Source organism: Cebus imitator, unplaced genomic scaffold (assembly GCF_001604975.1).
Source record: "Cebus imitator isolate Cc_AM_T3 unplaced genomic scaffold, Cebus_imitator-1.0 Scaffold510, whole genome shotgun sequence".
Classification (NCBI taxonomy): domain Eukaryota; kingdom Metazoa; phylum Chordata; class Mammalia; order Primates; family Cebidae; genus Cebus; species Cebus imitator.
The window spans coordinates 724,377-736,654 of NW_016107825.1; the positions used below are offsets into that span (position 1 = coordinate 724,377).

Below are 12,278 nucleotides of genomic sequence, written 5' to 3' on the forward strand. Positions count from 1 at the left end.
AACAAGCAAAGAACAAGCCTTCAATGACTATCCTTTCTCAGGAGCCAGCAGACACTCCTAGATGCCTTTCTTCCTTTGCCAAAAGAACTCTGATTATATTGGGGTATCAGGTGTCAGTGTTCTCAGGGTTTGAGCCTTAACTGGCATTCACGGTAACTCTAGTGCCCTCTGCCAGGAGGTGGGTGTCATGTGGCCCACGCCTGGCCAATGGACATACTGGGAAGTCTCCTGATAGACTTCTGAGACAGAGGCCTTCGTGCCTGCTTTCCTGCTTTTGGATATTATTGGGTAGGGAAACGCTGCTGAACGCCTGGGCAGCCCAACTCATGACCATGAGGAGACAGCCAACACAATCAGAGTGAAGCAAACCCAGCAGCCTCACATTGCTGAGCTGTCGGAGTAAGTGATTTCAGAATATTTCTAGGTAGGTGAGTTGGTAATAACCTCTGCAAATCATTCTATTCAGCTATTCTGTTTGCTTGAGGTCATTGCTGTTTTTATTATAGTTGTTGTTGTTGTTGTGTGTGTTTTATAGCAGAAAAATATCCTGATATGTGGGACAAAAATGACTCTGATCTAACCCCACCAGACACCCTGCAGCCCCTGCAGCACACAGGTGCAGGAATTTTGGAAGGCGTCAAGATCTAGTGGGGCTAGATTACACCTGTAATCCCAGCACGTTGGGAGGCCAAGGCGGAAAGATCAGATGAGATCAGGAGTTCAAGACTAGCCTGGCCAACATCAAGAAACCCTGTCTCTACTAAAAATACAAAAAACTAGCCTGGCGTGGTGGCGCACACCTGTAATTCCAGCCACTCAAGAGGCTGGGGCACGAGAATTGCTTCAACCCGGGAGGAGGAGGTTACAATGAATTGAGGCCACTGCACTCCAGCCTGGGCAACAGAGTGAGACTCCTTATTTTTTTAAAAAAGCCATCAAGATGTTTATGATTTCTTGAAAAATCAAAGGGTGCAAGAATATAGACATTGACCCACAGTGTTTCTCAACCTTTCCCCCTAAGAAACATCACAGTTCTCCCGTTTAGTTAACATAGGCACCTAAACTTGTCACTGGCAAGGGGGAGGCACTTTCTTGTTATAGTAATAGACACGGAAGTGCCAGTAACTCCGCTTTGAGCTCTTGTCACAGCCAGCAGAGAGCTCCGCTTCCCTCATTTTGTATCTACAGTAAGCACTCAGAAGGTGTACACGAGACCAGCCATGCTGGATCTGCTGTTCTCAAGGTGCCAGGAGAGAGATGCCTTTGCCATGGGTCACCATGGCGATGGCACGTGGCCCATCTGGCATGTATGCCTTGGATAATTACAGGCCCAGGGACCTGAAGAACACTCCTTAGTCTAGTTCCACAGCTCTCGCCAAAGACCACATCCTGTGGTATTAACTATTAAAAAAAAAAAATAGATGCAGATCTTCTGGTTTGCCTTGCAAGGCACTGCTATATCTCGGGAGAAACACTGGGTTCTATCTTCTGCCAGTCTGCAGGAAATGCAGAGAAAATGAAACCCCTCCCAGGTATTAAGATAAATAAAATGTATGTAGCATGAATAACTTAAAAAGTAAAGTTAGAAAGTATCTTCAAAATTCTTCGGAATAGATAAAACAACAAAAAGGTATTTAGGCTGATAAATAAGGACAATTTCTGATGTGTGAGTTTCTTTAAATTAATTCTGTTAAATGTTGCACTGTCATTATTTTTAAACACTGTCATTATTTATAGTCCCATAAAGTAACTCTTAAACATGCTGAACCAGTGAGAGAGTCTGCCCCAGGAATTCTGAATTCACTTAAAGACTAGTTAGAAAACTAAGACTGGTCAGGTGCAGTGGCTCATGCCTGTAATCCCACGACTTTGGGAGGCCGGAGCAGAAGGATGGCTTGAGCCCAGGAATTTGAGACCAGCCTGGGCAACATGGTGATACCCATCTCTACAAAATTTTAAAAATTAGCTGGGTGTGGTGGCTTGTGTCTGTGGCCCCAGCTTACTTTGGAGGCTCAGGTGAGAGGATTGCTTATGCCTAGGAGGTTGAGGCCACAGTGACCCGTGTTTGTACCTCTGCACTTCAGCCTGGCTGACAGAGTGAGACCCTGAGAAGGAAGGAAGGAGGGAAGAAAGGAAAAAAGGAAGGAAGAAGGGATAGAAGGAAGGCAAGCGAAGAAAGGAGGGAGGGAAGGAAGGAGGGAAGGAAGGAATGAGGAAAAGAAGGAGGGAGGAAAGGAAAGAGAGAGGGAGGAAGGGAAGGTATGAGGGAGGGAGGGAGGGAAGGAAGGAGGGAGAGAGGGAGGGGACTCTGCCTTATGATGCCAGGATCAGCCCAGACTTCAATTCACTTTTCAATTCACTTAAATCTCTATCTTTAAAGAATACTTTGTCAAAACCACTCCTCTTTGCAGGGCACCTATAATCAGGCATTGCCTCATGCTCTAGTCTATGGCTTGCTGAATAGTAAGACTAGTATCACTACTACACGAACTAATGTACTGAGTATGTTAGTAAGGCCTATTATAACTATTAAATTCATATAAAATCTATTCTGTGACTTATGAAATCTTTCCTTGTTTACTTCTTGTCTGACTTCCCCCACTAAGTTTCATGAGCATGGGACTCTGGTTTGTCATTCCTGAATCTAGAACCCTGGCTTTGCATGCGGTGAATGCTTGGTGGACAGCTGAGAATGGATAGATGGATGAGGAGTAATCTGGTTTAGATATTTGTCCCTGCCCAGATCTCATGTTGAAATGCAATCCCCCATGCTGGAAGTGGGGCCTGGTGAGAGGTATTTGGATCATGGGGGCGGATCTCTCATGGTCTGGTGCTGTCTTAACAATAGTGAGTTCTCATGAGATCTGATCATTTAAAATGTGCGGTAACTCCCCTCCCCCTCATTCTCTCTGTGTCTGTCTCACTCTCTCTCGCTTGTTCCTGCTATCGCCATGTGACATGCCTGCTCCACCTTTGCCTTCTGACATGATTGTCAGCTTTCTGACACCTCCCTAGAAGCCAACCAGATGCCAGCACCATGCTTCCTGTGAAGCCTGCAGGACTGTGGGCCAATTAAACATCTTTTATGAATTATCCAGTCGCAGGGTTTTTTTTTAATAGCAATGCAAGAATGGCCTAACGCAAATAGTACGTTCTAGCCATGCTGCACACCTTAGAGTTACCTGAACGCACAGATTCTGAATATATAAATAGCATCACCAACTACTCAGTTTCTCAAGCCAAAAACCAGGAGTCAGCCTTTATTTCACCCTGTTCCCTCTCTATCAGAAATACAGAGATCGCTGTCTCTACAATCAAAATGTGTTCCAAATTCATACTTTTGTTTCCATTTTCACTTCATTTCACTCTGGTGCAAGCCAACATTACCTTTCATTGAAATACACATTTTTGCCCTTCTTGTTTCCACTCTTGTCCCTGACCCTTCATTTACTACATTGTAGTTAAACCTTTAAACATGTACATCAGATATACCACTTGTTTTGTTAATTATATAATAAAGAAAATGAACATTGTCACACCTTGCTCATCAAAATTCTGTCAACAAGAGGTGTTTGTTTAGTGCAGATTCTTCCTAACTTGTCCTATTCCTGCATAGGTATATACTTATACACACACATAGTATATATATATATATATATATATATATATGCTCTTTTAAATATATAATACTCTTCATATCTTCATACATGTTATGGCCATCTTTCCAGATAAATATAACAGCTATTCAATATTTTGACAGTTGAATGAGTAAAATAATAAATGGCTTCTTACATTACTTCTGTTTAAATGAAGTACAACATGTGTAAGGAGCAGTGGGAATTCCAATAGATTTGTGAACATTCGCGGACTTGATTCTGCTAGTGAGATTATTTGTAGAAACTGTCAAATGATAGGTAGGTGTTCATTATATATGTCATTCCTCACACTGCAGAAATTATCATATACTCTAGAGATGCTCTAGCCAGTGAGATTTGCTACTAAATTGAATTCTATAATTTCTTTACTCCCTTCCAAGTGTCTACAATGATCTTCCTGATAAATATTTTCTTAGGGGATACAGGCATTTTGAGTCAGCATTTTCTCATGATAAATTTCCTAGTCACTTTGTACATACACAGAGCCAAACTACAGTCCTGAAACACTGCAACAGCAGATGCATACAATGCTGTACATACTACACACAAAGTCACTTTGCCTTAATACACAATGTAATGCCTACGGATTTATTTAACAAAAATTAAATTTCTTTAGCTGGATCCAAGCTATTTTGAGTCAAAAACAAAGGGAAAGGCACTATATATGTTATTGATTTAGATAATAAATGTCTCCTTTCGGTGGGTAATGCTAATTGTCAGAGATTACTGACTGCAGGAAAATGCGAGATCGTCTGTGTTTCATCAAAAAATACATCATCTCAAACCTTCACTAATTGCATGAGGGGTCACAGATAATTTTCTATCATGCAGAAATCACTACAAAAATAGACAGCATGCTTATATCATGTTCAGCAACAATAACAAAACAATATATTGTGAAGTTCCTATGTGGCAGGCGCTGTACTAGTGCTTTACATAATGTATATCATTCAATCTTTACAGCAAACAAATAAATGATAATTGTTGTCATTTTTGTTTCACAGATTAGGAAACTGACTTAGAGCTAGAGCCTAACTAGGAACAGTCACATTCTTGAGCACTTCTCTGTAACATGCCACTTAAAACACAGAGTTCTAAGCCCTAAAGATAATACTACCATTTATTGATGAAGAAAAGCAACCCATTAGATGTTTATATTTGTTGGATGTCAGAGTGTGGTTGACAGGTTCACAAATTGCCTTCTTTATTCTAATTCACAGACCGCAAAAGTGGTAGCATTTGTTTATAAGAATACAGGCATTTTGAGTCAGCATTTTGCAGCAATGGTCAAAGCTCAGATTGAGCTGAATATTTGAAAGCATGATGAAAACAACAAAATTATTCCTTAGATAAGCTTGGAATGAGATGACAAACAAGTTTAGTGTAATTTGACTGCTTAGAGAATCTGTAATTTTAACATGTTACCAAGGTGGTGGACATCTCCCCTGGAGCCCATCAGCTCAGAGACAGAGACATAAAACAGTAAACAATAAACTGGTTCAGACAATTTCAACTGAATTCGGAAAAATGAAAGACAAAAAAAGAAAGCAAACCCAAGCACAAAGTCCGTGTGCTAATCAAGAAAGATAATGCTACGCACCAAAAGTTTGTGTCCTCCTCAAAATTCATATGTTGAAATTCTAATCCCCAGGGTGATGACTTGAGAAATAGTGCCTTTAAAGGGTAATCAGGTCAGGAGGGCAGAGCTCTCATGAATGGGATTCACACCCTTATAAAACAGGCCTGAGGGACCTCCCTCACCCATTCTGTCATGTGCAGTTACAGTGAAAAGATGGCCATTCATCAATCAAGAAGTCATTGTGTTACCTTGCTCTTGGACTTCTCAGCCTCCAGAGCTGTGAGAAATAACTTTCTGTTCTGTGTAACTCACTCAGGCTATGGTATTTCGTTACTGTAGCCCAAATGGATGAAGAGAGTTATGGTGACATCTTAATCATATATAGGAAAAACCAATAAGGCATTTTAACACAATTTAAAGAGAATACAATAACTCATGGAAGACAACAGATTCTAGGTTCAAAATCGCCTTCAGAGTATGAAATGAAGAGCCAATACAAAGAAGGTTAGAAGGATGTATCTGTACACTGCTTCATTAACATTTAACATCAACAAAACAAAGAAAAAATCCCACTTGTTTGCAGTGTGTTTACCAGAGCTAAATAAGAGCAAAGGGTGCTAAAAATGCCGGTCATAAAGGTGACAATATTTGTTTCATGTTCAAATCAAAATATAAAATAATGATGTCCTGGATACGCTTTCTGTTTATGTGACTTCAGTATGCATAATACACTGTCTGTGACCTCATGGAGGTTATAGTCTAGTTGGAGAGATGCACATTAATCACACTATGCTTGGGTTACACACAGTATATATGGCATGTGTATGCATATGTGTGTGTATAAAATCCAGAATGTAAAGAAGAATTACAGAGTGCCAAAGACAAGGATATCATGAGAAAAGAAAACTATATAGTTTAATATTCTTGATGAACATAGAAAACTCTTTAACAAAATATCAACAAACCGAATCTGGCAACATACAAAAAGAATTCTACACCATGACCAAGTGGGTTTTTATCTCAGAAACGTAAGATTTGCTTAAAATACAAATAGCAGTGGATATAATATACCATAGTAATAGAATAAATGATTTATAAAACATATTAATCAATGTAGAAAGAGCATTTGACAAACTGAGTATCCATTCATTATTTTTAAAAAAAAAATTCAACAAACTAAAAATAGATTTATATATTCTGATAAAGAGAATCTGTGAAATATCAACACCCTTTCATGATAAAAAATCTCAATAAACTTAAAATAGAAAGAATATATCTCAACATAATTAAAGCCCTATATCACATATCCACATCTAACATCATTTTTAACCGTAGAAGACTGAATGATTTCCACCAAACATCAGTGGCCTGCTTTTGCAGCTTTCATTCAACGTTGCACCAGAGAGCCAGTGCAATAGGGAGGAAAAAAAGGAAAGAAAAAGAATTAGAGGCAGCTAGATTGGAGAAGTAAAACTCTTTTTAGTTGCATATGACATAATTTTGTATGTAGAAAGTCCTAAAACCACTGGAACTAATTAACCATTTTAGCAAAGTTCAAGATACCAGATCAACATATAAAAATCAATGGTATTTCTACTTACTAGCAAAGAAAACCCTGAAAATAAAATTTTTAAAATTGAATTCAAAATAGCAGCAAAAAGAATACAATATTTAGGGCTAGGTTTAACAAATAATATGCAAGATATGTGAACTAAAATCTAGACAACACTGCAAAAAATTAAAGAAGACCTAAATAAATGGAGAGACAGTCCATATTTATGAACTGGAAGACTCACAAATAATATAACAGCTTTTGACAATTGAACTTTAAATTGAAATCAATCCTTATCAAAATTCTTATTGGCATTTCTGAAGAAGTTAAGAAACTGATTCTAAAATTTATACGAAAACAAAAGATCTAAGGTAGCTAAAACAATTTTTTTGGGGGAAAAAAGAAAATATGGAAGCCTCATACTACAAAATTTCAAAACTTACTCCAAAGCTACAGTAATAAATACAGTATGGTATTAATGCAGGATAGGCATATGGATGAGTGGAATAGACTTGCGAGTTCAGAAATACATCCTCATGTTTATACTCAACCTGTGCTCAACAAAAACGCAAAGACAAATAGAAAGGAAAAGGATAGTCTCTTCAACAATTAATACAGCAGTCTTTGGATAACCACAAAGCAGAATGATAAACTTAGACCCTTACCTCACATTATATGCAGAAATTAACTCAAAATTGATTATAAACTTAAACCTAAGAGCTAAAAATATAGAACTTCCAGAACAACTGAAGGGAGAAATCTTCATTATCTTGGGATGGGTGAAGAATTATTAGATAAGAAATCAACACATGATCCACAAAAGAAGAAGCTGATAAATTGGACTTCATCGACATTAAAAATGTTTGTGCCTCACCTCACAGAAAAGACAAGACAAACTGGGAGATAATATTTGCAAATCATATATCTTGTAAATTACTTGGGTCCAGAATATGTAGAGAACTCTCATGACACAGTAAGATACAAAATTTCATTAGAAATAGGCAGAATATTTTAAAAGAAATTTCACTAAGAAGATATGAAAATGGCCAATAAACACATAAAAGGACGCTCAAAGTTGTTACAGAGAAACAAAAGTTAAAGCCACAATGGGATACCACTACACACTCACCAGAATAACTATACACAAAAAAACAGAGAACACCAAGTGTTGTTGAGAATATGGAGAAACTGGAACACTTACAGATTGCCAGTCATAATACAGAAAAGTATGGCCACTTTAGAAAGCAGTTTCTCAGTTTCTTAAAAAGTGAAACATAACTCACCATGCAACCCTGCAATTTCACTGCCAGGAATCTATCCAGAAGAAATTAAAACATATGTCCACATGAAGCCACTTATATGACTGTCCATCGCAGATTATTCATCATCACCAAAAACTGAAAACAAGCAAAATGCCTATCAATTGATAAGTAGATAAACAAAATGTAGGGCATCTGTACAATGGAATGCTATTCAGCAATGAAGACGACAAAAGATGCTACACATAAATACACCACAAATACATTATTTAAGTAAATAAAGTCAGATGTAAACAACTATATATTATATGATTCTGTGTATATGAAATGTCTCCATAAGGCAAACTTAGACGGCAAATTAGCAATCCCAAAGACTGAAGGCAGGAGCAGGAATTGATGCACATAGACATGAGGGATTTTTTTTTTTTTTTTTTAGGTAAAGGAAATTTCCTAAAATGGGATTGCAGTGATGACTCTACAACTATAAATCTACTAAGCATTATTAAATTGTATACTTACAATGAATAAATTTCATGGAATGCAAATTATACTTTAATAAAGCTGTTTAAAACAATCATAAGGCTGACAACCATGAGAGAGTGTAACAGGATGACCAAATTAGATGGAGAGAGTGAGGAAAATCACTTTTAAGGAAAATACATTTGGTTTTTTTATCTGAAAGAAGACCAAAATTTTGTAGTGTAACATTAACAGTGGGGTGAAAGGAAGATAGAACATAGGGAGGAAAAAACAGCATTCCAAACAGAAATAATCTTATGCATAAAGATGAAAAAAAAGTGCAAGAGGAAGATTGATAGGCGGAGGGAAACACAAAGAACAGATGGAGAAGTGGAAGGGGCAGTGGGCAGGTAGCGTGAGATTAGCATGAAGCCAGGATCCAGGTTTCACTAGAGGAAAAGTTTTGGATTTTATTTTAAGGGCAGTGAGAAAGAATTGAATCATATCTGGCATTTAGAAAAATCACTCACTACAAATCAAGGGCCAGCCAACGTTTCTGTAAAGAGCCAGATAACAAGCATTTCAGGCATTGTAGGCCATATAATGTTCTGGCTAAAGTCACCGATGTCATCTATTGCTCAGTCCATGACACATTTAAATACTCTCCAACTTGCTCTCTCAGCAGCATTCAACCCAGCCAGCCAGTCAACCCTTTTGAAATACCCTTTTCCTCACTCTCGTGTCACACGTTGGCCAACCTGGAAAGACAGGATTTTCTTCTATATTTTTGGCCACTCTTTCGCTGTCGCCTCCTTCACCTGCATTCAGCCTACATGCTGGACTTCAGGCTGTGAACTAGGTCACCTTGGCTTTCACCCTATATTCATGCTCAAGATGATATTATTTGTTCCACTGGCTTTTTTTTTTTTTTAAACCAAGTTTTACTCTTGTTGTCCAGGCTGGAGTGCAGTGGCACAATCTCAGCTCACTGCAACCTCTGCCTCCTAGGTTCAAGTTCTCCTGCCTCAGTCTCCTGCCTCAGCCTCCCAAGTAGCTAGGATTACAAGCATGCACTACGAGGTCCAGCTAATTTTGTATTTTTTGTAAAGACAGGGTTTCACCATGGTCAGGCTTCTCTCAAACTCCTGACTTCAGGTGATGCACCTGCCTTGGCCTCCCAAAATGCTGGGATTACAGGGAGCCACAGCACCCAGCCCATTGGTTTCAAATAACAACTACATGTCAGTGACTCCCCTTTGCCTTAAAAAATGTAATTCAGGCTGGGCGCAGTGGCTCACACCTGTAATCCCAGCACTTTGGGAGGCTGAGGCAGGTGGATCACAAGATCAAGAGATCAAGATCATCCTGGCCAGCATGGTGAAACCCCGTCTCTACTAAAAATACAAAAATTAGTTGGCCATTGTGGCATGCGTCTGTAGTCCCAGATACTGGGGAGGCTGAGGCAGGAGAATTGCTTGAACCCAGGAGGCAAAGGTTGCAGTGAGCCGAGATCGCACCACTGCACTCCAGCCTGGCGACAGAGTGAGATTCTGTCTCAAAAAAAAAAAAAAAAAAAGTAATCTACTATTTTATAGATATAGTCAATTGCCTCTCCAGACATCTTCACCTAACTGTCTCACAAATACTTCAATGCATGTTCAAACTTAAACTCTTCATCTTTCTTCTCAAATCCCAGTAAACTGGTACCACCATCTACCTATTTGGTCAACAGACAAGGGAAAATCAAAATTCTCTCCTCCTTCCTCATCTCGCCTCCTTCCTCATCTCGCCTCCACATCCCATTTTTAACCAAATCCTGTCAATCTACTTACCAAACATACCGTCACCCATCTGCCTATCTCATTTCCACCGCCATCACCTGGTTTAAATCACTGTCATCTCTTACCTGGGGTTACTGAAAATAGCACCTAATAGGCTCTCAGCTTCCTTTGCCTTCCAGTTCATTCCACACGCACCGCAGTTTGGATCATCTTTCTAATCTACTGAACAACCTTCAAAACCTTAGGTTAAAAAAGTAATTCCTTCATGAGGTGAAGAGATTGAGACCATCCTGGCCAACATGGTGAAAACCCATCTCTACTAAAAATACAAAAATTAGCCAGGCGTTTGGCGCGCACCTGTGGTCCCAGCTACTCGGGAGGCTGAGGCGGAAAAATCGCTTGAACCCGGAAGGCGGAGGTTGCAGTGAGCCAAGACCATGCCACTGTGCTCCAGCCTGGCAACAGAGCAAGACTCCAAAAAAGGTTATTCCCTGAGATTACCCATAAGTGCCAAATAAGATCTGACCACTTCTTATTTCTCAAGCCCTGAGCCCATTATTATCCACACACAAACACCTGTGACGTCTATCCCACTGGTTTCTCTACTTCTCATATATACCAAGTCCCTTCATGTTTGAAGGGCTTATGCATGTTATTTCCTGAGCCTTGGAGTTTATTCCCAGATACTGCCCACCTTCTTTGACAACTCCTACTCAACGCTTACATGTCCCCTGCTTGAAATGCAATTTTCTGCCACCTTTGAAACAGAATTAAATAATTTAGTGCTCCTGTTAAATTATCTTGTAGTGCCTGAGTTTTCCTTCATAGCACTTTTATCACATTCAGTCTCCATATTTACAGTTATTTGTTTGAAATCTTTCTTTCGCACTCGAATGCGAGTTCCATGAATGCAGGAACATAGCCCAGAGCCAGCAGATAATAGGTGCCTTCATAAATGTTTGTTAAATGAATGGATAAATAAATAAATATTAAGTGATTGAGAATAAAAAAAAGACTTGGAGGGTAAAGATCTCAACAATTAAACCCGTATCTAAATTCAGTCACTAAGTGATGCTCAACTCAAGGATCTTAGAGTAACAGTCATGGTTCACATTTATTGAGTACTGAGGAAAAGTTGAAAGCACTTCATGTGTAAAGTCAGTTAAGGTAAACAAAGGCCCAGGACCTTACAGATGAGAAAGCGAGGAAATAGAAATTTTAATTAACTTACCCAAAAGACACAGAGCTGGGAAGAGGAGAAACTGGGATTCAAACCGAAGCAGTCTGGCTCCAGAGCTTTCATGCTTCAGAACTATTTAATTCAGGACTTCCCAATTGGTGAGCCATGAATGAGTTACAGATGTGCCAACAGAAATTGATTTGTTCAGCCCTGGGGCAGCCAAGCTGGTAGCCTCAGGATGGGAGCAGCCTTGTGCAGGGCTTTTCAAAGGGTAGCAGAGCAGGTCTAAAGGCATATTCCAATTCCAGGAGCAGGAATGGGAAGCCCCAACTAACGCTTCCTGCTCTGCTGCAGATGCTCTGAGCACACCAGGCTTGGTTGTCTCCCTCAGCAGCAGCCGTGGAGCAAGCCACTGTGACTGTGAACTAGGTGCTTCTGGAGATGCTGGTGAAGTTCATATTCCAGGCGCACCAGGGGCACAGTGAGCCTCCCAAGATGCTCATGGTTGTGAAGTAGGAAACGCTGTCTTCCCATAATTGAATACATGTCTCGTTGTAGATGACATGTCCTTTCAGTCGTGGCTTAGCTAGCTGCAAGCTGTCTGCCCTCACACTGAACATGGATTCTGCTAATGCAAGCTCCACCATTATCTTGAAATGCTCTGTTTAAGACTGTTTGATTGCTTTGGAAATCCTTTCTCATTTCCACCTCTGTCAATGAAAGAAAAAGAGCTTTTAGACATTTTAATAATTTCAACTTTTGTACCATTTTGAATGGTTGCAAAATAAAATATTTTCAATGTTTTATTACCT

At 39.4% G+C, this 12,278-nt stretch overlaps 1 long non-coding RNA gene across 1 annotated transcript in view; it reads left to right on the forward strand.

The window, feature by feature from the left end:
• The first annotated feature begins 254 nt into the window (after positions 1-254).
• The window catches only part of LOC119468857, a 15,317-nt gene continuing 3,293 nt past the window's right edge, over positions 255-12,278 (forward strand). Inside the window, exon 1 of the long non-coding RNA XR_005197632.1 lies at positions 255-399. This is a non-coding gene — a long non-coding RNA (uncharacterized LOC119468857). The remainder of the gene's footprint in view (positions 400-12,278) is intronic.